Source organism: Phyllostomus hastatus, unplaced genomic scaffold, assembly GCF_019186645.2.
Source record: "Phyllostomus hastatus isolate PE091 unplaced genomic scaffold, TTU_PhHast_1.1 phas_contig_402, whole genome shotgun sequence".
In the NCBI taxonomy this organism is placed as follows: domain Eukaryota; kingdom Metazoa; phylum Chordata; class Mammalia; order Chiroptera; family Phyllostomidae; genus Phyllostomus; species Phyllostomus hastatus.
The window spans coordinates 2,690,727-2,716,569 of NW_025333873.1; the positions used below are offsets into that span (position 1 = coordinate 2,690,727).

Consider the following 25,843-nt stretch of genomic DNA (forward strand, 5'->3'; position numbering starts at 1 on the left):
GGCAAATGGATGTCCAGCGTTCTAGCACCATTTGCCAAGAGAACTATCCTTTTCCATCAAGTGTTTCTGCATAATCATGAAAAATCAATTAATCACATTTACATGGTTCCATTTTTTACCTTTCAATTTAGTTTTATTGATATATCCATCCTTTTGCCAATACTGCACTGCCCTTGAAATAAGTCTTAAAATTTAGTAGTCTGGCTCATGCAACTTTGTTCTTCTTTTTAAAATTATTTTGGTTATTCTAATTCCTTTGCCTTTCTAAATAAATTTTAAAATCACCTTGTCAATATCTACAAAATCCTGCTGGGATTTTGATGGTGATTGCACTAAATCCATAGATTTCCAACAGAAAGAAAATTGACTTCTTAACTATATTCAGTCTTCTAATCCATGAATATAATATGTTTCCATTTACTGAGGTTTTTTTATTCCTTACATCTAATATAGATCCTGAACAGATCTTACTGGATTTATAACTAAGTTTTTCTTTTTTCTTTTTTTTTAGAGGGCAGCTATTATAATGGCACTATCTGTAAAGTAACTGTTTCCAACCATTCTTGCCAGTATAAAAAAATATGATTCATTTTCCTATGTTGACCTATATCCTCCAACCCTGGAAAACCCATTTACTAGAATTTTTTTAGAAATTTCTTGGGATTTTCTACATAGACAGTCATGTCATATCTGAATAGGGGGAGTTTTAATTCTTTCTTTCCAATCTGTATGCCCTTTATTTCTTTTTCCTGCTTTATTACAATGTCTATGATTTTCAGTACAATGTTATATTGGAGTTGGAAAAGTAAACATTATTGCCTTTTTCCCAATCTTAGGAAGAAAACATTTAGTCTTTCACCATGAATGATGTTAGTTGTAGCTTTTGTGTAGATGTCCTTTATCAAGTTCAGGTTTAGGAAAATCCCCCTAGTCTGTTAAGAGGCTTTATCATGAACAGATTTTGAATGTTATTAATGTCTTTTCTGCAACTATTGATATGACATATCAATAGTTCCTCTTGTATTAATCTATAAATATGGAGAGTAACATTGATTTCCAAATATTGAATCTGTCATTTATTCCCAGAATAAAACTTACATGGTCATGATACATTTTATTTTATTTTTTCTGCTGGATTCAATCTGCTAATATTTTTTTAATAGTTTTGCTTCTCTCTTCAAATGAGGGATATTGGTCTATGGTTTGTTTTGTATAAGAAAGTACTTTCTTTGACTGATTTTGGTATTAGAAAAATGTTGGCCTTATAAAATGAACTGGGAAATTTGGTGTCCACTTCAATTTCTAGAAGAAATTATGTGGAACTGGTGCTACTTATTCCTTAAATATTTGGTAAAATTTACCTCAAACAATCTGGGCCTGGAGTTTTACTTTTGAAAGGTTATTTTCTTAGCGATGAATTCAATTGTTTTAACAGATATGGGACTACTCAGAATATCTATTTCTTCTTGCGTTTTTAAGTGCATGTCTTACAAGGAATTTCTCGTTTCATTTAAGTTGCCAAATGGACTGGCATAAAGTTAGGTTCAGAATGGAAGTGTTAAACCATTGTCTGTGGACTTGGTTCAAATGTCAGTATAGTTTCCAAAACCTTATAATGCTGTTCTTGTTTTCCCCAAGTGTGTGTTACTGAGAAACCAGTCTGGGATCTGGTCACTGAACTACACTACAGTTCAATTCTCAGAGCCTTTGCTGTACTGCCTCTGCTCAGTTGCATACTCATGCAATTCAGGAATAAGCCTGAGACTTCATACACACATTGAAGAATCCTTTTCTCCAGCCTCCTCCTCTCCCCTATACTTTCTGGCACCTTTTCCTGGTACTCTTGCTAGAACATGGGGGTTTTAGCCTCCCCATATTCTCATGCACTTCCCCTGACTGTATCCACCTGGAGGTGAAGCAACAAAAAAGAGTCAGAGGCCGTGGCAGGAGTCGAGTTTCCTAACTGGAGCTTGTCTGAGTTAAGGCCAGAGAAGCCAAATAAGCTCCATGCCAAAGGGCCCCCTTTTGTGTCTTCTGACCCAAGACAGAGGATTTCCACTGGAGCTTTTACTGCCCATGCCCATGGCACAGTTCCAGCATCCAGGGTGCCCTAGGATCTAAACCAGGAAATACTGCATGAAATAAAAAAGCTGGGGGTCACAAGAGGGAGTGGCAGGACACAAAGGAAACTAATATCTCTATGGATCATTCTCTGAATTTTGGTTTCTCTTCCTAGTATGTCTGCTATTATTTACTTTGGAGACTCTTCAAGTAATTGCTGTATGTATTCTTTAGATGAAACCACTGAGAGATAAGGTAAAGAGTTTTTACTCCTTATCTGGAACTAATAATTAATCTTAATAAATATTTAATAAATAACCATAAATAAAATGACTAATCTTAATATCTTTACCTAATAGATACAACATAATGTCATGCATGCAATCAATATAAAATTAATTAGTGAGATATTTTACATTATTTCAAAATCTGATGTGTCACACTTACAGCACATCTCAACTCAGGCTAGCCATATGCCAAGTACTCCAAAGCCACATGTGGCTAATAGCAACCACACTGAGCAGCAGAGATCTACAGGACAAAATGAAACAAAAGAAGAGAGCAAAGGGAATGAAGAAAAGGTAAGAAGAAAAGGTCGTCCATTTCCCATGGTAACACGTGCTCACTACTTCATTGGGCAGCACTCTCTGTTGCTGGGCAGTTATTAGTTGCTAGAAAAAGTCCTTGCTTATATCTGAAAAATACATGCTTATAAATCACTTTGAGTTCTGCCCTAAGCATTATTCTACATGGCAGCCCCTGATTTAAGAAATCATCTGCAAATGACCTCTCCTTTTAGTCTTGCCTTCTCCAAATTAAGCATGCCCAGTTACTGCAGTGTTTACAATAAAAGACAGCTCTCAGGAAAGTGAGCCAGGAGATTCTTAGGTATATCAGAGGGAATCTGCTATGTTGCTCATCCTCAGAAACTTAGACTAATTCGGAAAGGGGTATAATGCCCTATCTTCAGATGTTATAGTGTTTTAAATGCACCTTTAACCTTGTACTTCTATATATTTATTTCAGTGCATAAAATAACAATATTTTAAGCCAAATGCTATGAATTAGCATTACTTTATTGAGTAATAAACATTCTACTGTAGAAATTTTGTCTTAATAATTTTCTAATGCAGATTCATAAACTGTTTCATTAATACAATTTACTACCAATTCATTTTTAACAATTACAATGCATGTGACCCCATAAAAAGAGAGTAAGCTTTCTCAACCTTTCTATGATTTTGTTTATACTTTTTAAAAGTAGCTGGGACTTAAATATAATTTTAAAACAAATCAGTAATGATGACTATCATGAAACAGTAAAAAAAAAACTGAGAAAACAATAATAAAAACCTTAGCACATAAGCCTGATTTTTATCTATACACACAAACTGCTAATTCAGATGTAGCCTCTAGACTGAATGCCATGTATTTACATTTCGCTTCCTCTGTGCTGAACATCACAGTGAGACAGTTTTAAAGGTTAGTCCCAATGGACAGAGACCATAGCTCCGCATGTACAGAGAAGAAAAAAGGACACTGTCATTTGGTAGACATTCTGGGGAAAATCCTGAAACATGAAGCAACATTAAAAAATCACAACTGATTACTCCATACTAGCGGGAGCTTAAGAAAAAGAGTATGCGAACCTAAAGATGTGGGTTAAACTGGAAGGATATGAAGACATTTTCTCATTTTCTAAAGAGAGGATCTTCACTTCTTAATCCGCTCAATACCTCAAAAAATATTGTAAGTAGTGTCACTAACAGAAAAAGAATTTAGATTCTGCCCCAATAAAGCTTATAATCTAGGAGATACAATCTTGGAGGTAAGACATTTATAAAAGTAACTATAAACACTAACATATTATTGATTCCGGATAGGATCAACAACGGATACTAAAGCCATTAGACAAAAAAGTTTCTGGGGAAAAGATACAGTCTCAAAGTATCACCCCACAGATTACTGATAAATTACAAAGGGAAAACGTATATTTTATGATAGCGCTATCTGGCGGATGCCAACTTTACCTAACCACACAGTCAAATGCAGCAGCACTGACAGGGGGCAAATGGACATCATGGGCCTCTGATGACTGCACTGAGAAGACAGAGTTTCCCCTACTTAGGAAGCCCAACAGAAGTGTGTAAGCTAAACACCATCGTGAGGAGATAACCAGGCACACCAAATGTAAGCCTACAAGACAACAGGCCTGGACACCTCAAAACCACCAACAGCACGAATGACAAACGTGAAGGAAAAAAGTCAAAAGAACTAGTCTAGATTATGTATCGACCAGGGAATTTACACACTGACTGGTAATAAAAGATTTAAGAAAGGGTGCTGACTTTTTAAAGTGTAACAATGTTAAAATTATGTTTTAAAAAAGTTGTTATCTCAGCAATGCATACTAAAATACTAACGAATGGTATGACACTTTGAATTTACTTCAAAGTCATCTGGGAAAAAGCTGATGGAGGACACATAAAACACGGCTGACCACGAGCTGATCATTGTAAAGCGCGGTGATAAGTTCCCAGGAATTCATTATACCACTCTACCTCTTTTATGTTTGAAATTTTACACTTTAAAAAACTGTGTGACTTTCTCAAAGGCTTCACATACTGTCACCATGACTTGATCTCATATGACAATATAATTTTCATTCAGCAGACTTATCAAGTCAGAAGAGACTTTGCAATGAAGGCAATCATGTAACTTATCATCTAAACTGGGATAGCCTAGAGTGGGAAAGAGGGCATTATTAAGAATTAACCAAGACAAGAGACGTAGAGGAATATGGTTGATTGCCCTCCACATATGATATCCAAGTCAGTTTCTGAAAGCTCAAAAGTATCCCTTAAAACATATAAAATCTCCAGGAAAGAGGTTGTATGGTATCTATTTCAATTCTTCCAATAACGAATAATTCATTATTTCCCAAAGCAGTTTCTGATATTAGAGGACAACACCACTTACTAAAAACTCTTGTGCAGAGTCAAAATCTGACTCCTAATAACTTCTCCCTAGTAAGATTGGTTTTACTACTTCTCCCTAGCAGGACTGGAAGAACAAAATGTGATGAGTAGAATGAACCCTGAACTAACAGCAGAGAACTCGGTCTGCCAATACTAATGATACTATCTTGAACAATTTACTTAACCTCTCTCAGCCTCAATTTCTAGTCCTTTCTACCTTTAAAGACTAGCATTCCTCGTTCCTCCAAGCAATGTCTATGTGTCATGACTTTTGTCAAGCGCACTCTAGTTTCATGTTTTTTCTATACTGTGACACCCAAATATCCACACAGCACTCATGCGGGAACTACTATGGCACAGGCAGAACACAAGAACCTCATTTCAAGCTGAGGACCCAATGCTTCCGTTACACATCACAAGTCTGTATTAGCTTTTTCAGCAGTCACGTCACATCATTGGTTCATTTTGTACATGTCCCAGATTGTTTTTCATGTAACTGCTCTCCTCTACCTACACAACCAATTTTTGAAACCTGAATAAGAGACTTTACACTGTTAAATCTCATCCTGTTGTTTCTGAACCGACATACTAGCCTACTAGGATAAATTTAATTTGGTCCGTCACATATAATAGTATCCATCTCTCTAAACCTGTATCCTGCACAAGTTAACAAGTATGTCCATATCATTCACAATAATGTTGAACAAAACATAGTTAAAAGATTATAGTAACTCATTAGACTTTCCAATGAATTGTTCAATTTACTGCAAATCTACTTAACCATTTTTTGGTTTAATAACATGAAATATCAAGAAAGATATCATAGGGAAGTGGTCAAATTTCTGTTGAAATAATTTTCTATATTAGGTGATCTACCATCAAAAAAGAAATTAGGTTAGTTTGCATAATTTGTTTCTAAGCAACCCTCTGTTGGTTTGTACAGATACGACATGTTTTAAATTTTCTGAAACCATTTATTTAATAATCAGCTCTTGAATCTTACCCAACATCAGTGTAAAAATTAAACTGTAATTTTAAGGCTCTTTCCTTCCTTTTCTTTCAATATTGGCATGTTTTTCTTCATCTGTAGTCCACTGTCATTATCCACAATTTCTCCACCCTGATAATTATTTGGAAATTCTAGTAATTCTAGTTTTCAAAAAAGATCACCGTTATAAAAGCAATACTGGTATGGTTAATTCAACACAATTCTGCTTGGTGCCCCTTTTAACACCATCAAACTGTCAGGTGGATGACGAATAATGTTGTTTTGTCCCTAGGACAAAAACATTTTTGAGGGAGCACTGTAATGTTGCCTCATAAATAATGAGATTCCTATTAATGACAGTAGGTCTATATTGTCAACTGATGGTCGCTGGTGCCAATTCGACACTGACAGCAATTTCCAATGTGGGGTGCAGTGAAGAAGGAAACTTTATTCAGTGCCAACAGCTCAGTGTGACACAGCACGGCCGTGAAATCAACACTGCAGTTAGGAGGCCCTGGGGAGAGGCTCCTCTCCAGCTAGACAGCTCTGCTCCACTCCATGCCTGTCTGCTCTGCCCAGCGCTGGTCTGCTCTGGCAGGGCATCCTTGGTGTTTCATCATCAGTGTTTCAGCTCCAGCCAGGGAAACACACTCTTCCATCTTCAGGGGAAAAGGAAAATATACTCCCAGAATCAGAGGGTATCTGACTTATACAAACAGAAGTCCCTGTGCCTGGCCTCTGAGTGCTTCTCCTCATGCAAATGAGGGTTCCAAACCCTCACAGTGTGACTAGTCCAAAAGGCACGGTCCTGATGGGTCAGAAGAGAGCTGCTCTGATTGGTTGGTGAAGAAGTTGATGGGGACAGAGCTGCACAGCTCCGATGAGATGAAGAAAGCCTCAGTTCTATTGGCTGAAACAGGATTCCAGAAACTCCTTTATAAGGGCTGGCTCAGATGGCAGAAACACAGTGCAGGCAGGCAGTTCAGTGCAGGAGGCAGGCAGTTCAGTGCAGGCTTCTCCCTGAAGTGCATGCAGTTCGCATGAGAGGTCATTATACAGAAATGGCTGCTAGGCTCTGTTTTTTACATTTGAGTACAGTTAGCCACCAGGAGCCCTTCTTAGTATCTTCTTGCTCAGGGTCCACAGTATCCAGTTACCAAAGACACGACTAAGGAAATTGCTGCAATCAGGAGTATATTAGATGACATCAAAGGGTCTTTAGCTCTAAAAATAAAGTCCTTCCACTTCAGTTGATTATTAGGATGACATAAATTCTGACAAATCCATGTCTCTTAAGAGGAACCAATACTAATAGGTTGAGGGGAGAATATTCTACTTGAATCTAATTTGCTTTTGATCATATCTAATTTCTTTCAGATTCCTTCTGGTCATAAAATAAAACAAAGCGGGTACTTAATATTTAAAACATATGCTAAGGTTAAAATAATTGATAACTGAATTTCCAAATAAATTTTAAGTGCATTTTAAAATGAAAACCCAATTTTTCTCATTCACAGATGTTAGCTATACATATCTAGTCCATGTTATTATCTGGACCTTTAACTTGTCTTGACCTTTAAGTTTTCTTCCTTCATCTTTCCCACCTTAAAGAAAATGATCCAACTGATTTTAGAAAGTGACTTAAAACTGTTTTAATTTACAATCTGATCACAAATTCAACCAGTTTTTTATTACATCAAAAAGACAGAATTAAGACAATTGAAGATGTATCAGCACACATCATAGACCTGAATCATAAAGCCATGTTGCTAGGTCAGGGTCTACAAGGTAACTTAAGATCATGGATTAACTATTCTTAAAGACACAGACAGTAGAATATAGCATTTAACACTATCCTTTGTATCTCACACCTGAAACTGAGCCTTTCTCTCTCATGAACCTGATTCACTTCTCAACCTATTTTCAGCAAATTCTGCTTGTGATTTATACCCTCAAAAACAAGCAAAACAAAAATAACCACACGTTATTACTCTTCAAGTGTCCAAGATAAATCCACATACAAGTAGAAATTTGTCAGTTAATTTCCGAACCAGGAATTTGTCAAATGACCACACCTTTTCTAGCTGATGTACAGCAGGCGTCATTCCAGAGTGATGTTGTGTTTACCTATCCAGCAATCCATTGCTTGTTCTCATTTCCTGTATAACTTCTCACCACCAGTAGCTGATTATTCACCTTGATTTGCTTTTATCTGTTTCTACTGAGAAACAAATTGTTACTGTGTGGTAATAAACATAGCATTTCTTTCCCAGCATGTCACAGTGGGCAAAGCATTGAGTTTGTACTTGGAAGTCTTGCATTTGACTTCTGGATCCCTGACTTCCTGATTAAGTGACCTCAGACTAGTCACGTAGACCCTATGAACCCTCCCTTACACATAACGCAGGGTAACTGGCCTTCCAAAAGCTGTTGGGAAATCAGAGTGAGATCATCAGAGTAAAAATACATTGGAAAACATGGAATGCTATACAACTGTAAATACTTCTTTCTAACTCCTAGCTGAACTATACAAAGCTGAACTTTCAGGCTGATGTGGCAAACTTGACACAGACGAGCAACACTTGCCAAAAAATCAGGAGAAATAACTACAGAACACTAGATAGGGAAGGGGGGAAGGAACCATACCAATCTTGTTTACAGCTCTGAGTTCATTGTTTAACAATATGTCTTTTGCTGACTGCATCCACAGGCACAAACCAGAACGCCAGCAGCAAAACCAAACTAGCACACAATGAACAATATCGGATTGGACCTTGTACTTCAGCTCCCACAAAACCAAGCTTGGAAGATCGTGCAAAAACCCACTCATAAACACTCAGAAACGCTGTGCAAACTAAGCATGAGCCTTTGGAATTCATGGAGGAAAAAACTGAATAATACTCTCTACTGTCAAATAACTCTGAAATGCCCAGCAACAGGACCAAGAAAGATGTGGAAAAAAAAATAGTATGAAGGATCCTTTGAGTTCACACACGACAGAGCTAAACAACAAGTCTAACAATGAACAAAAGTGAGCCTCGTAATCTACAGAAGCTAAAGTGGGAGAAATCTATTGAAATGAATGAAAATTTAGGATGCTGAAAAACAAAGAGGAGTAAATTAAAATTCTTCAAAAGTAGATATAAGAAATGCTTTTTAGAAACAATGAATAAAATAAATAAAAATAAAACTACTCTCAGAGTAAAAATGGTTAAAAGTATACGAGCTCTAGACAACTGTCACTGAAAATAGGAAAGAATTAAAAATAATCAAGCAACAGAAAATGAGCAGTTTTTTAAAAGCAGAGGTGTCACAGTGATAGTTTTTCTGTCTGATAATTTAAAGTTGATGAAAACAAAGGACAAAGACAATCACACTTCTGCCAGGAAAATTATGCAAGTCAGAAAGAACTCAAGCAGGGTCTGTAAACGCAAGTTATCTACATGGGCCACAATTTCCAGGGGAGGGGTGGAGAAATAAGCAAAACACAAGCCACAACACCTCAGAAGCGCCAAGGTCACTCCAACACAGTAGGGAGAAATTGTGAAATGCAAGCATCCAACAGAGACCAACGGAAATACAGCAGACTCTGATAACACCGGGGCAAATTCTATCTTCTAACTATATAATGCATGAAGCAGAGGTTTGATAACGCCATGTTACCCTGTCATGAAAGCAGTGTTATCCAGAGATAATACTCCAGTGAGATTCTACATCATCTCTCTTCGTACAACATTAAAATCAGGTATTTTACTAAGGAAAACTACAACTTGCAGGATTCCAGACTCTTAAGAGTGCATGTAGACATGGAGTATGTCGTCCCTCACAGAAACAAACTGACTTGCACGTGGCTGGTGGCCAGACTGCGGGATGCCACAGAAAACAATTCTCTTGGAGAGTAAACTCCCCCCACTCAATTAACGACACTGGCTGAGTCCTCAGTGGGGACAAAGGCCCTGCTGAAGCTCCAGAACTAAAACTAGATTTGTGTCCTCTCCTCTCAAGAAAGCTGCTACTGAAAACCAAAGTCCCCACTCTAAAGGCAGGCCTCCTTTCCTTCCCCAAGACCACAGCAGCTTTGGGTCATTCAAAATCCTAAAAGAGTCAAGTTGCGGTTCAGAACTTACACCCAGAGCCACAGTGGTCCACGGCTCTCCTCAGGGGAGAATCACCTTGATCTCTTCTAAGGGCTCAGGTACTTGGCACTCACAGTATTCACCCTACACACAACTCTCCTGAGGAAGGCAGACCAGAATGATGAGAGAGGCCCAGCCTCCATCTTTCCTCCCGTGAGCATGTGTTAAAGGCAAGGAGTGGAAGCCAGTAAGCCTCGCCAGGCAGCCAGGCCCTCTCTAGACCTTCCACCTCTTGGCAGGTGACTCCAACTCCAACTTTATCCAAATACAAACACACATAAATATATACCTATATATTTGCCCACACCTTCTCCTCAATATTTACCCTTCTTCCCTAACCCTTTTGTCTTTTCCTCCTCCCTCTGAAGACTTAACTTCTGTATCTCAGCTCCTAGTCCGATCTCTTCCACCTCCTACAGGCTCTTGTTCTGCTCCTGTTTGTCAGTGTCTCTGTTCCAATTACTAATGCCACCTACATACTACCCCAAAACTCAGAGGCTTAAAACCACCACCATTGTATAGTGCTCACAGATTACGTGGGTTAGAAACGTGGGCAGAATGTAGATGGGGGGTTCTTTTGCCCCTGACAGTGTTGGGAGAGGCCTCTCAGTGGTGTGCAGCTGGTACACAGGCTGGTTTGGAGGGTCCGGTGTGGTTCCGCTCACACATCTGGTGCCGGGGCTGGGACAACTCTGAGGTGAGAACGTCCAGCGGCAGGGCCAACATGTGGCCTTGTCCTGTGGCCTGCCTACCTGACAGCACAGCACCTCACAGCAATGACTCAGGGCTCCACGCACAAGTGCCCCTGCTAACAAGATGGAAGTTATACTGCCATTTAAGACCCAGCCTCAAAGTCATACAACATTATCTTCATCTTACTCTATTGGTCAAAAAACAGTCACAAATCCACCCACATTCAAGGGGAGCAAAATTACACTCCAATTCCTGAAGGAAGAGCGGCAAGATCACACCCAGTGTAGAAGAGCATGTGGGACAGGAGATGCTGTCGGGCCTCCTTTGGACAATCTGCCACAGTCTCCAAGTTCACTGATGATTTCCTTTCATTTTAAAATCAGGCTCAGTCTAATCGATTCTTTTTTAGAATGCCCACTCTTAGTGCTGTCCATCATCAGCTGAGATAAAAAAATATAAGAAGGTAATTATAGGCAAGGTTAAAAATTTAAGAGGTAGAAAGCAAATTATACGCCCCTTAGGATAGACAACACTGGTAGAAACAAGATATTCAAAGGGAGAGCAACAGATGGAGCTGGAAATGAAAGCTGCGGCAGGGCTGTCAAAGCAATCAGGTTTATCGGGGAAAGGAGAAAGGGACGAGAGGACGCTGGAGACGCTCCGATGGTGCCAAGTGAGGGAGGCCCTCAAACACCGCGCTTCCGGATGGGACTGAGTATGCACTCACTAACGACTGGGTAAGGGTGGGGTGGAAGCACTCTGAGATTTGTGGGGTCCTTCTTTTCCTTCCAGAGGAAATGGTCAACCCTGTCAAACTAGGTGAAAAATCTGATGTTTGAGTGATTGGCTTGAACTTGTCTTACCCAAGTGTAATGAAATTACACTCAGAAAAACAGAAAAAGGAGAAACAAGAAGATAGGAACAATAGAAAAAATTAACCGGAGAAGAGGCAATTTTGCAATATGTTCTATGTTAAAATGACCTAACTGTCTTATTTCAACATTAGGCAGCATTCACTCTTTATCGTGACAGGCTCTAGGCAGATGGTCAAGCAACACGTTTTATGTCTAACTAATCATCTCATGATCTGCTTAACAGATCCAACCCAAGGACAGAAGCAAAGGCCCTGCTACTCTTGGGATAAATTCAATTTATTTTTTTCTTCCCAATGTGCTGTATCATCATTCTATAATAAATGATTGACCTACCAACAGTTGTTCTTTACAAAGTAAAATTAGTCCAATTCTAGCCCAAGTTGTTGGCAGAATACTTTTGCACATCGTTTTCTAGGTTCCTCCTAAATATGCCTGTAAGCCAGGTAGGTCTATGCAACCTTTCGTAGTTCTTATCCTTTCTTCAATGCAGAAACTATGGTGCTCTTTCTCAAATCCTGAGATATACCCTTGTCCCATTTAAAGATCCCCCAAATTAGTATCCTTCCAATTAAGACTTTCCACGTAAGACATAATCGTTTAGTTCCCTGGTCTTACTCATTTAATAAACAAACATTTCCCGATCAGCTACTATGTGAGTCATACACACCTTCAAGATCACAGAGACTCCTACCCCTTGAGTTTAACAACATACTATTTCGGGAACTACAGGTTTGATGTGACATAATCTGGTTATCAACTTCTCCCACGTCCTAAAGCCAAAATTTCTTCTTTCATGCCATCCTTAGTGCACTACCAGGATCTGGGCTATCTCTCTGATGGCACTGCTTGACGTCCATACATCTGACATTAAGTCCACCGTCAGGAAGTTAGCTTTTTTTTCTGTAAAGCAACACAATTTTTCTTTTCTTTCCCTTCTTTCATCTTAAGAACCAGAACACAAAAGAGACTAAGAGCTATGCTAATGTTGTTGAACCTTACAGAGGATGGAGTTTTTATAAAGATGAAAAGAAGACTCATAAGTAGAAATGATCTATGCCATGATGGGCTGTTAGGAATAATATTTAAAATAACTCATGCATGAGTTTGTATTCTTTAGAAATAGGCTCTTCTCTTAGATGAACTGGGCTAAAGGTAATTCCTATTCTACATAAATAAGATCAACTTGCCAAAATGAGAATTCTGAGTCATAAGAGAGGAGGAAAATTGCTCACTTTTCTAAATTCCACAACATAGTTCACCCATTATGGCATAAATTGGAACAACTCAAAAGATACATTTATCTTAACATTAAACAGTGAAGAAATGTGCTTTAAATATCTCTGTGTTCCATAGAGTTTGAAAATCCAATGCAAATACTCAAGTCATATCCAAAGTGAATAATCTTAATGGATGCCGGAACAGGAATAGAAAAATCCCACTGTTAAGGGAAAGAAACAGAAAAACTAACCAGGCAATAACATGGCCTAAGTAATTAGACTATTCATGAAAATCAAATCCCCCAAACAAAACATCTTGATGTGACTGATGACTCAAGCATGACTTCATCTGCAATGAGTGGGGGAAAAGGGTCTTCCACGAGTGTGCATATATGTATTTATGGAAAAAACAGACAAGATTTCAAAGGATATCAAAGATCACTCAAATTTTGCCTGTTTGCCCTAGATCAACAAAATGGAAAGGGCAATTTCAAATTACTACCCAGCACTTTTCGAATTTGCCAAAGTTCTAAGATTTTTGTTCTTTCAAAGGAAGAAAGCAGCGATGGAAAACAATAGTGTACTTCCTGGCCTTAGGAAGAGGGAGACAGAAGCTCTCCAGCTGCACTTCCTAGAGAAGTATACCAGCTGCCTTCTGCAAACTGAGATCAAATTGCCAAGAATTTACAGGATAGCAGTTATGATAGCTGACCTAAAATGCTGATATACAGCAAAGAGGATATAGTGCAAACCACACAGGAACTGACAGGAAATCAGCCTTCGGGCTGGCATTTACACATTCAAGAAGGCGAGGAATCCTGGACCTTGGACAGCCAAATTGCATCATCTTCCTTTGTAGGAAGAGGTAGCCTTCAGAGAGAACAGTGAGAAAAATCTCATACAAAGATCTCTGGTGCCTGTTCCTATTTAATAACACTGCACCTGCCTGAGCCAGTAGTTTCCTCACACGTGTTAAACGTCCATCTAGGGCCCTACAGCATTACTTGCCCAAAAATCACATGTTTGCTGGCACACACCTTCATTCTCTCAGCCTTGAGCCCACTGAATGCCATAAATGATTCACAGGCTGTGATGATAGTAAGAAGAAAAACTAATATTTGGAGTTCACCGAATAATGAGTCATACTCCTGGAAGAAAAGGAAGCATCATATTGGCAGCCCAGTGGGATGAAATTTTAAAAATTGTTTTTAACATTAATATTCCTTCCATAAAAGTTGAGTAAGGAAAACAATCGAGAAGCATGTGATATCTGGTTTGCCTGTGCCTTATAAAAGTCTAGTTCATGCTCCAAGAATAAGAACGAGTAGGTATCTATTACCTATTCCTAGACTTGCCTTCTGGATTCACTGTTGCCAAGTTACTCACTCTCCCACACAACACTTCCCATACTAATTTTGACCCTTAAGAATCAAAAAAATATCCTTCCTTCTTTGCACCCAAATGCCAAAATGGAATCTTTTAGTATCTCACCTTTATAAAGGGAATGTTTGAAAACAGGCCTCGCTGGCTGTGACATCAGCGAGTTCCTGAGGCCCTGGGAGGCCGAGGAAGCATTCCCAGTCCCTCGCAGCGCTGCTGCACTCCTACGGTGCAATCTGGCAATGGCCAGGGACCAAGTCTTTAAAGCTGTTTTATGGTATTTAACATATGGTCATAAATTGCTCAGTGCTCTAAAGAGGGGCTAAATTTGCTACCCCTATTGATGAGAAATGTTCTTATTTATTTAAATTTAGTGGCAAACTGGCACCTCTCCAGATGGAGAGGTTTAGGCAGAAGTACAAAGGAAGAACTACTCGAGATGAGTTGTAACTTTTCTGTACGCTGAATGCAACCACATCCTCTTGGGCTTGCAGCGCCACTATCAAACGGGTTGACCGTATAGAATAAAAACATTCTCATTTCTAAGGCCCAAGAAAAGGGGAAGCATAATTTTTATTCAGACTGCATAAGAAGAACTTTTTTTAAAAAAAAATTCTTTCTTTTAATCTTCAGGTTAACTCTATTCCCACCATCTCTCACTTCCCTTGTCCCTTCATACCCCCCATTAATTAAATGTATCTGATGTTCGTTTGAAATCCTGTATCTACAAAACTCCCTGGCATTTCCTAGATCCTCTAGCATCCGCTTTCCTATTTTGCTATATTTTTGGTTAAGTTGTTTATTTTTTTTAATGGCTCTAATTCCCCATCACTAAAGATGATCCTACTAAAACATTTTGTTCTCTTCCTTCTACAACCTAGCCCTGTAGCCAAAGGCAGAAGAAAAACAAGGATTTATTTTTTTTGGTGGGGTTGTTACTAATGATATTAGTGTGAATGGTATCAAAAGGGAAGGAAATGTGAAGGATAAAGCCCCTGCTGGTTTCCTTTTTTATATGCTGATATAGAACTGGCCGAAGACTCAAAAGATGATTATCTTACCTGAAGAAACCTGGAGAAAATTTTCAATAAATTAAAAATTTGATAGCAGCCTGGGAACAGTATTAAAAGAACTGTTCTATGAAGAATTAATAGGCTGGTTATATCAAGCAAAAGTCTCACTTTTCAATTTCCATAGAAACAAAGAGTAATATCTGCCACATAAATAAATACATATAAAAAGACAAGATAGATTTATTAAGAATCAGTATACAGAAGTTAATGTGAATGACGTCATGCACTAGAAATTAAGACACGGTTCATATCTTTGGGAGAATGGAAATATGAAAATCTCAATTATTTCCGCCAAAGCAGACTAATGACCCAGTGAAAATCAATGGGGACCAGCTGCCAGGCGGTGCCACGTAAAGCCTGCCGTACGACAGCCTGAAGTGGCTGGAGGGCCTGTGCCGACTGGAATGGCCACCAAATGTCCCCAAAGGTCTTATGCCAACTTCTGCCTGAAATGTCCTAGAGACGAAGGCAATTCAATGTTCTTACAGGCCAAAATAATTTTTACAGGGGGACTAATTCAAAACAAACAGAAGCTCATCAGGCTTCCAAACACTTCCTTTAAGAACCTAGTTTCCTAAGTACCCTTCGTTCTTAAGTCAGACCAGAACTTTAAAATCTCTGCTTTACCTCCTCTGAGAAAGTATTAGTTTATCTTTTCTGATCTGAAGGCACTATTGCCAGTGCCATTATCGTGCAAAAAAAAAGAAAGAAAGAAAAAGAGGGATAGCCTTAAATACAAAGATAATTAATAGACATATAGGCATTTGTTGGCACTGACTTTGTACCCTCACAAAATGCTATATGTTTACTAAAATAGTCCACATCCTAGCCCACAAAACAAGTCTCTATACATTAAAAAGAATGTAAGTTATACAAAGCATGTTTTTGGATCATAATGGAATTAAATTCAAAATCAATAAAAGATTTCTGAAAAATCCAGAAAATTCTGCACATTTCCAAATAACCCATGGGTCTAAGGAGAAATCAAAAGGGAAATTAAAAATATAAAGAATTAAAATGAAAATATAACATATCCAGACCAGTGGGATGCAGCCAAAGCAGCAGTTAAAAATGTATAGCATTAAACACCAATATTAGAAAAGAAGAAAGTTCTCAAATCAATGACCAGAGCTTCCATCTTAACAAACTAGAGAAAGGAGAGCAAGTAAACCCAAAGCAAGAGAAGATGAGAAAGGAAATTCATGTAAAAGAAAACAGAAGAACAGAAAAGATGGATAAAACCAAAAGCTGGTTCTCTGAGAAGATGAGTAAAATTGACAAACTAGCCAGACTGGTAAAAAAAAAAAAAAAAGGAGGGGAGGTGGGAGAAGAAAACAAATTACCAATATCAGAAAAAGCAGATGTGAATCATTACATATTTTTTTAAAAATGAGTACTATGAAAAACTTTATGCCAATAAGTTCAACAACTTAGATGAAGTGGACAAACTCCTTTCAAGATATGAACTGCCAACACTCACCCAAGAAGCAGATAACCTGACTGGTTCTACTAAGGAAACTGAATGTGTATTTTAAAGCCTTTCCATAAAGAAAACTCCAGGCCCACATGGTTTCACTAACAAATCACATCGAACAGCTAAGGAAGAAGTAATATGACTTCCTCACAGACCATTCCCCAAAAAATGAAGAAAAGGGTTTTCATCACAACACATTCTTTCTCAAAGTCAGCTTTGTTATGATGCCAAAGCCAGAAAAAAGGATTAAATGAAAACTATTGTACAAACCAATTATCACCCATGAACATAACTGCAAAATTCTAAACAAAGTTTTAGAAAATTGAATCCAACAGTATATAAAAAATTAATACATCATGACCAACTAAACTTTATATGAAAGATGCAAGGTAAGTTGATATTCAAAAATCAATCAGTGAAATCCATCATATTGGTAACATAAAAAGTCAACAATACATGATCATCATAATAGATGAAGGAATGTATTTGTCAAAATATCTCCATTTCTGATTTTAAAACAAACAAATTTAAAAAACCTCTCAACTAACTAGGAATAGAAGGAAACTTCCTCAAACTGATAAAGAGTATCAGTGAAAAATATACAGCCAAATTGTACTTAATCGTGAAAGACCAAATGCATCTCTGCTAAAATCTGGAACAAGGCACAAATGTTTGCTCTCAACGCTTGTATTCAACATGAAGTAGGAGATTCTAGTCAGTGCACTAAGGCAAAAGAAATAAAAGACATTCAGATTGGGCAGGAAGAGATAAAATTGTCAATTTTCACAGCTGACAGCTCATGTATGAGTTGTAGTAACCTGTATGTGGAAAATCCTATAGAAGCTACATACGAGCTACTACAACTCATACATGAGCTTACCAAGGTTCTGGGAGCTAATGTCAACAGACAAAAAATCAATTGTATCTCTGTATACCAGCAATGAACTATCAGAAACTGAAGCCCCCAAAAAACACAATTTACAATAACATCAAAATAAACATGACAAAAAAAGTACAAGATCTATACATGGAATACTGAAAAACATGGAAAACTAAAAAACTGACAAGATGATTCCATATTTTATATGAAAATGCAAAAAGACCTAGAATTTCCACATCCATTAAAAAAGAGAAAGAAAATTGGAGTATTTATACTACTTAATTTCAAGACTTTATACAACTACAGTAATCAAAACATAAAATTAGACATACAAGTCAACAGAACAGACTACAGAGTCCAGAAAGAGCCTCATATATATATATGGACAATTAATTTTTGAACTTGAACCATATATAAAAATGAACTCGAAATGGATCATAGACTTAAATGTAAAACCTAACCCTATGAAATGTCTAGAAGAAAGCATATTATGAAAACCTTTGTGTCTTGGGTTAGTCAAAGTTCTTACATGGGACACCAAAAGCATACTTAAAAAAAAAAAAGATAAACTGAACTTCATCAAAACTTCTGAGTTGGTAAGACAATGAAAAGATGAGCCCAAGGAGAAAATATCTGTGAATCACACATCTGATAAAGAAAGAACTTATATATAAAATATATAAAGAATTTTCAAAACTGAATTATAGAAAAAAATAGTTTAGAAAAATATGGGTAAAAGATTTGAAAAGACATTTTACTAAAGACAAAGCCCATAAGCTTTATAATATATAAAGATATAAAATGTATGACAACAATAGCACAGAACAATCGGGGGTGGAGGGAAGAAAAGTATAAACTGTTGTTAGGTTCTTACATTATAAATGAAAAGTTACAATATTTTTAGTAGCAGGCTGTGAAAAGTTAAAGATGCATATTCTAAACATTGGACCAGTCATGGAAAAGACTAATAAAATGGTGAATCCTCTAGCTAAACTAACAAGAAAAGCAAAGAAAAGACAGGCACAATTTTACCAGCATCAGGAAAGATAAAAGGGGTCATTAGACAGATCATACAGGCAGTAAAAAGATAATAAGGAAAGTATTATAAATAACAATATGCTGATATATTCAACAACTTAGATGAAATGAACAAATTCCTTGAAAAACAAGACTACAAAACCTCACTTAAAAATAATTAAGTAACCTGCTAGCCTTATTTATATCTGTTAAATTGCATTTGTAATTTTTTAAAAAGCTACCCACACACTCCAGGCCTAGATGGCTTCACTAGTGAACCCTACCAAACATTTAAGGAATAAATAAAATCAGTGCTTCACAAACTCAGAAAACAGAAGAGCACTGAACACTTCCCAACTCACTTTATGAGGCCAGCATTAACTCTGATAGCAAAACCATGCAAAGAACTACAAGAAAGCACAGAATTACAGCATCAAATATAGATGCAAATATCCTTAAAAGAATATGTTAATCAAACCCAGCAATACATAAAAAGGATAATACATAATGATAAAGTGGATAAATTCCAGAAATGAAATACTAGCTCAACATCTGAAAATCAGAATGAAAGAAGCCGTATACAAAAACTACATAGTATATGATTCAATTTATATGAAATTCTGAAACAGAAAAAACTTTAATTTCAAAGAGGATAAAAGCTTGGAGGGTGGGGAGATGGTGACTTACGGAAGGAAGGAAACGCTCTAGATCTTTGGGGGATGAAAATGTTATATGCTTGACTACGGTGTAGTAATTAATATAGGTGCTTACAAATGCCAAAGTTTATGTAACTGTAGAACTAAAATAGGTACATTTTATTATATATAAATTATATATCAATAGTTAACATTAAAAAATGGGATATAAATCTGTATCTCAGAATTACTGTGTGATTAAATGAGATATAATGTATATAAATAAACCTAACTCTTTATAAAATAAATGCTAGGCTAGTTTAGCAATTTATCATATTTTAATAAATTATAATCAGCATCAAAGCCAGATTTATTCATTCATTTTTATATATATATTCAGCTACGACTAGGCTGACTTTAATATTAACTGCTATTCTTAAAATTTTTTTTCAAACATTCTATGAATTCCAAGAAAATAAAATACTCTGAAACACCTGAACAAAGGAATCCTCAAAATCTAAGGGAGAGATAATGTCTAATCCACAAAATTAGCACTTCTTACTTGCCTTCAATGAGCATTTTTTTAGAACATTCACTAAATCAAAGGTGACCTGCCTCCCTAATTAGCCTCTAAAAATACCTTGAATGCTACATAATAATCTTTAAGTAAATGAATCCTTTGAAAAGATAAAAATAAAGTAAAATGAACTATGCTACCAAGGAAAATTATAATGCCTCTCAGCATGATGCAAAACACTAAGTCCGCTCACACAGTGTCCAACTTTTTACTTAACCGTTACAAGTCACAGGAAAAATGGTCCACTTCTGCTCTCCCTGCCGATGACCGGGGAGACGAGAAGAGTGGTGGCCAAAGCGCCCCTGAGAGCACATCCACGACTAGAGCTCAGATTTGTGAGTGCAAATCAAGAACCCAATGTGTCAAAACACAGGCTATTTTGTTTTCTGTGGTAATAAAACAAGCTATTTTATTACTTCCTTGGTCAGTCCAACCGAAGCCAAAACAGTGTGAACAAAAGCAGAAACAGAAAAAGCAGGGGATTTGACAAGTACAACCTGCAAATCACTCGTGTGACTTGGAAGGTTTGTTGTCAGCTGAGCTCCCACGCAGGAGGGGGAATGAGAGGCTGAAATGGCAGACGGTGGACATCAGGCTGAGGGACTCAGTCACTTGAATGACGAAGGTAAGGGAGAAGGGTTTAAGCAAAACAGTTAACATTTTCCAAACAGGTTATTTATTTTTAACAATACAAGGAATTTTTCATAAAATAACACTGTCATCCCAACAAAACTGCCAACAGCTACAGCTGCAGCAGCCAGCTTTTGAACTATTGGCCAAAGTTCAAAATAAAAGGTATCATAATACACCAAACGAAGTACAAAATTCTTATTTGATAAGAGTAACTCAACAGAACTCCAGTATCTCTTCCAGCTGATGCAACAGACTTCTCCACGGGGCCCTTAGGATGCTACCGGTGTGGCACTGGGCCTGCCTGCCAGCCATCAGTGCCCAGCCCTTGAGTGTGTCCACACAGAGCTGCTGAGTGGGTTTCTAGAGGACAAAGAGCGTTCGGAGTTTCCCACACTGACTGGCTAAGACGGAGCACTGGGTAGGAGACCTGAGATGCAAGAAGCACTGCGCTGATGCGTGCACGCACACACGGAGCAGCCAAACCACTTGGGAGGATAAAAATGAAAGTGGTTTCGAGATTCAGTAAAGCAGAAGTTCTTGAACACTATTTACAACGTGTCTATAAAAACCTTTGTACATGTTTGACCATCGTTCAATTGAGTGGTGCATTGCATCTAAACAGCATTTCAAAAATAGGTTTCATTTTGTTGTAATCATTCTCAAAAAAATTTAAAGTCAGTGATGTGTTATCAGAGCCTCGGAAATGAACAGTAATTGCACACTGCTCTTCTGAGAACCTGGGAGAGAATGTATTACCCAAATCATAACCTTTTTTTTTTTTTTTTAGTGTTTCCACTGAATGAAGGCTTTTCCTCTGGAATAGTCAACTTCAGAACCTTTGGAGATAATTTTTTGGTATGACTTCTTCAGTCTGTTACAAATGGCTTTGAAATATTCATCATTCCTCTCAGATGATAAAATGTTATTGTATCTATTGTTAAAGACAAAGTGAAAAATGTCTGTAGTTTCTTTTGGAAGCTCTTTAGAAATAATTCCTACGACACTGGAATAGATACCTCTCTGGGTTCCCGCCCAAGTCCATGCTGACCTTGTGCTGAAGCCTCTAGTAACCAGGCTGATACCCAGGACTCAGATCACAAATGGACACGCAGCTCAAGCTGCCAATCAGGCCAGACCCCCTCTCCCAGGAATTTAGATTCCAAGACCACAGGCAATCTCTGGTGGCCTTGAACTGAGTCACCACTTAAAGGACTCGGGAAATCAGGGTGGGGGGAGTGGAATAAAGTGAATATAATGACAACAGACTAAGATGCAGGAAAAAGACGCAGTCGAACAAGGACACGGGCACTGACTGGCTTCAATGGTGTCTACTACCATCTAGAGTCCCTGATTCCAGTGCCTATGGGGAGTGGCTACACTTCCAACCCTTGGGCACCATGGAATTCACTTAATTTCTTATAAAGACAAACAAAAACCTCTTTAATTTATGTTTGTTCCAATAGGTTTCTCATAACCAAACAGTCCCTGATTAAAGTAAATTGTTAGTATAAAAAACAGAAATTTTAAACAAAAGATCATTTTAATTTTGAAACCTAGGTTAGCAAACCATGTGATCTACCAGCTACAGACTTGCTTGATATAACTTACAGTCTTTCAATAGCCTCTCTTTTTAGTTATATAGTGTTATTCAACAAACTCATAATATTGAGAATACTTCAGAGTTCTGGACCTCATCAAACCTCATCACTGCCAGATCCAAAGAGTGAACATGGTTCATTCATCCCACAAACACATACAGGGCCCCTCTGGATGCCGGGCAGTACAACAGAGACTGGAAGTAAAATATGGGCAAAATGGCCCATTCCCTGCCCGAGTTCAACAGGGTACACAAAAACACAAACACAGTTTCCTCAAGAATTAAGTGCTGTAGCCCTGACTGGTATGGCTCAGTGGATTGAGTGCCGGCCTGAAAACCAAAGGGTTGCCAGTTCAATTCCCAGTCAAAGCACACGCCTGGGTTGTGGGCCAGATCCCCAGTTGGGGAACATGTGAGAAGCAACTGACTGATGGATCTCTCACATATCGATGTTTTTTTCCCTCTCGTTCTCCCTCCCTTCCCCTCTCTCTAAAAAGAAATTAAATTAAATGTTTAAAAAAAGAATTAAGTGCAGTACATCATGAGTAGGGTAGTTATTTTTACAAATATGCATTTATACGAAGCTCAATGATCTTCCTCTGTAAATTTTGCTATAACTGGTAAATTTTCATTCATTTCAGTGGCACCATCCTAGACTTTAACATACATTTTATTTAAATCAACCTGGATCATTGGATTTGAACTTTTTCAATCCTCTTTAAGTAAGTACCAGTTGTCTCTTCTACAGTCATGAAATTCAAGGACTTCTCTTAAATTTGAATATCCTTTGATGATTTTCTATAAGACTCTTACACAAATTAGTAATTTGAACTTCACTGTGCCAACACTGAAGAACTGTCTCTTCACATTAAAAGAGCTGAGGAAACAATAACATCATTCCTGAGGTACTGCAATTTTCTGGTCCTTCTTATTTCAATTATTTCATTTTGAATGTGGGTAATTTTGTAGGAATCAATTCATGAATTCGTGGGTAGAAATATACTCTCCCCTTTGTCTCTCAGTCTCACTGCCATTACCTGCACAAAGGTTCCTTTATTCAATAGACAAAACATTTGTAGAAGAACTGTTTTTAATATATACAATATTCTGAAATATAAAACTGATTACATGCTATTTTCACTAATCTGCTTTGAACAAGTAAAGTAAAATACATAAAGACAAATTTGATACAGATTCCAAATCTGTACATCCTTCCTGTTTTCTGAACTGTTAAGAGCAATGTTCTAATTACAAATTCCTCGTATAATAAATAACTTCTAAAAACTGAATTTCTGTTGGCAAAAGACCGATACAACTAACAAAATGTCACATTCTCTATAACGGTATATTTTAACTAACAAAAATCCCTACACTAAGATTCATTTATGCATGAATTCATTTCATTTCTTCAACAAATACTTAATTGAATATCTTAACTGTGCTAAGGACTGAAGATATAATTTAATCAACAAAACAGTCTCCTTCTCTAACTTCATTGAGTCTAAAGGTAGGAAATTTAATCACCATAAGCTCCAAATAGTTTGAATTCAGCCTTGGTTAAAATTATAATTTAAACCATACAATGGGATTTAATGAAAAGCTTAATCAAGTTGTATACTATGGGTCTTAATACAAGTTGGGTCTTAATACAAGACCCAACCTCCCATTAAATGATAGTGAAGAAACAGTAAGATAAAAATCCAAAACAACAGGGGAATGAAGAGGAAGAGGAGAGTAGCAATCGGTAGATGAGACATTTCAACAAATTCCTGGAAGGCGGAATGCAGACGGCAGAGTGGTACTTGATGAGGCAGGGCAGAGAAAGCTCTGGCAGCAATAATGTGAGGAAGAGGCTACTGATGAGGAGGAAGCCATCTGTCCTGGTAAATCCATAAAAACTTGCAGTCATCCGGCATAAGGAAAGGCAAGAATGAGACCCGAGGCTAAGGACAGGGAAATTTATCATTAAGAACTCCATAAAGAATAATCTATTTACTGTCGACATAAGAAACATCCAAACCTGTAGAGAATTTTTATGAGTTTATTTGAGCCAAAGTGACAACATATGCCAGGGAGCAAGAACTCAAATGCTTCTGCAGAATACAGTTTTGCAGCCTCTTTCATGCATTTGAAATTAAGAAGAGTACATAAGGAAGAATGAAAAAAGCAAGAAGAGGATTGGATTATGGGATACTTAATACAATTATGTGCTCTCTTGAGGGTTAACACCCCATTAGAGGTATTTCAAAGGTGTGTTAACCTAGATGCACAAGAACAACAGACAGGGCTGGCTTAAAACCTTTCACTAAAGAAGTTATAGGCCTAAATGGCACTTTAAACTGGATTACTCTAATTAATATTTTTAGAGCATTTTACTCCAAAGCTCAGAATATACATTCTTTTCAAGTGCACACAGAACCAGCATTATTTACAAAAGCCAAGATATGGAAGCAACCAAAGTGCCCATCAATGGATGATAAAGGAGAAGTGGTACATATATAACACAGTGGAATATTACTCAGACATGAAAAAGAATGAAATCTCACCATTTGTGACAACTTGAAAGTGTTACAGGCTTGGGGCATGACTAAGTGAAGTGAAGTAAGTCAAACAGAGTAATACCAATACCATATGATTTCACTTCTATGAGAAATCTAAAGAACAAAATAAATGAACAAACAAAACAGAAACAGAGTCACAGATTCACAGAAAAGGCTGATAGAAGGGAGAAAGGTTGGGGAGCTGGGGAAAAAGGTGAAGGGATTAAGAAGTGCCAATTGGTAGTTACAAATCAATCATGGGAATGTAAAGTACAGCACAGGGCAAGTAGTCAATAACTACGTTGAAAACAGTTGTAATAACTATGTATGGTGCCAGGTGGGTGCTGGACTTGAGGAGGAGTCACTTCATAAAATTGTATAAATGTCTAACCACAATTCTATATACCTGAAACTAATATAAAATAGTGTATGTCAATTATAACTGAAATTTTTAAAAAATAAATGAAACAAAGAAATTATAGGCCTGCCCAGTTAGGAATTTATGATCAGATCATCCTATGAAATTACTTTCCATAGGGTGGAATCCATTTTTTTCATCTATAATACCCATTCACCCCCCAAAATGTCATGGTAGCCAAATGTGTAACCCCAGAAAAAAAAATACGGAGAATTTCCTAAAGAAACAGAACAAACTCTTTGAGGGAAAGCTACAACAGTTATGCTCTAAACTGTGACACATAGGGGTCCCTCGTACTCACAGCTGGCCCACCCTTAACCCAATACACTCAGTAAGCCTGGCCTACACAGAAGTCCCAATCAGAGTTTCATTGCCTGCCTTACAGATAAATGGACAACCCAAAACCATCTTTTATTTGAGGAAAGGCTAGAGAATAACAGAGAGAAAAAAAGATGATAAAAAAGCAAAAATATAACCCCAAGGGGGAAATTAAGATAATTCTGAAAACAGAAAAAAAATCTATATCCTTTGCAAACTTTTAAGATACTATGTTCATGAAATAAGAACAAGATGTTGTGAAAGAGAACCAGAGAGCAAGAGCAAGAAAGAGCTCTTGGAAATTAAGATGCCTAATTAAGACTGAAGTAATAAAAAAGTATGAGAAGAGCTAC

General features: G+C 37.4%; 1 protein-coding gene across 2 annotated transcripts in view; it reads right to left on the reverse strand.

Moving 5' to 3' along the window:
• The window catches only part of BABAM2 (BRISC and BRCA1 A complex member 2), a 338,154-nt gene that overhangs the window by 278,148 nt on the left and 34,163 nt on the right, over positions 1 to 25,843 (reverse strand). The window lies entirely within an intron of this gene.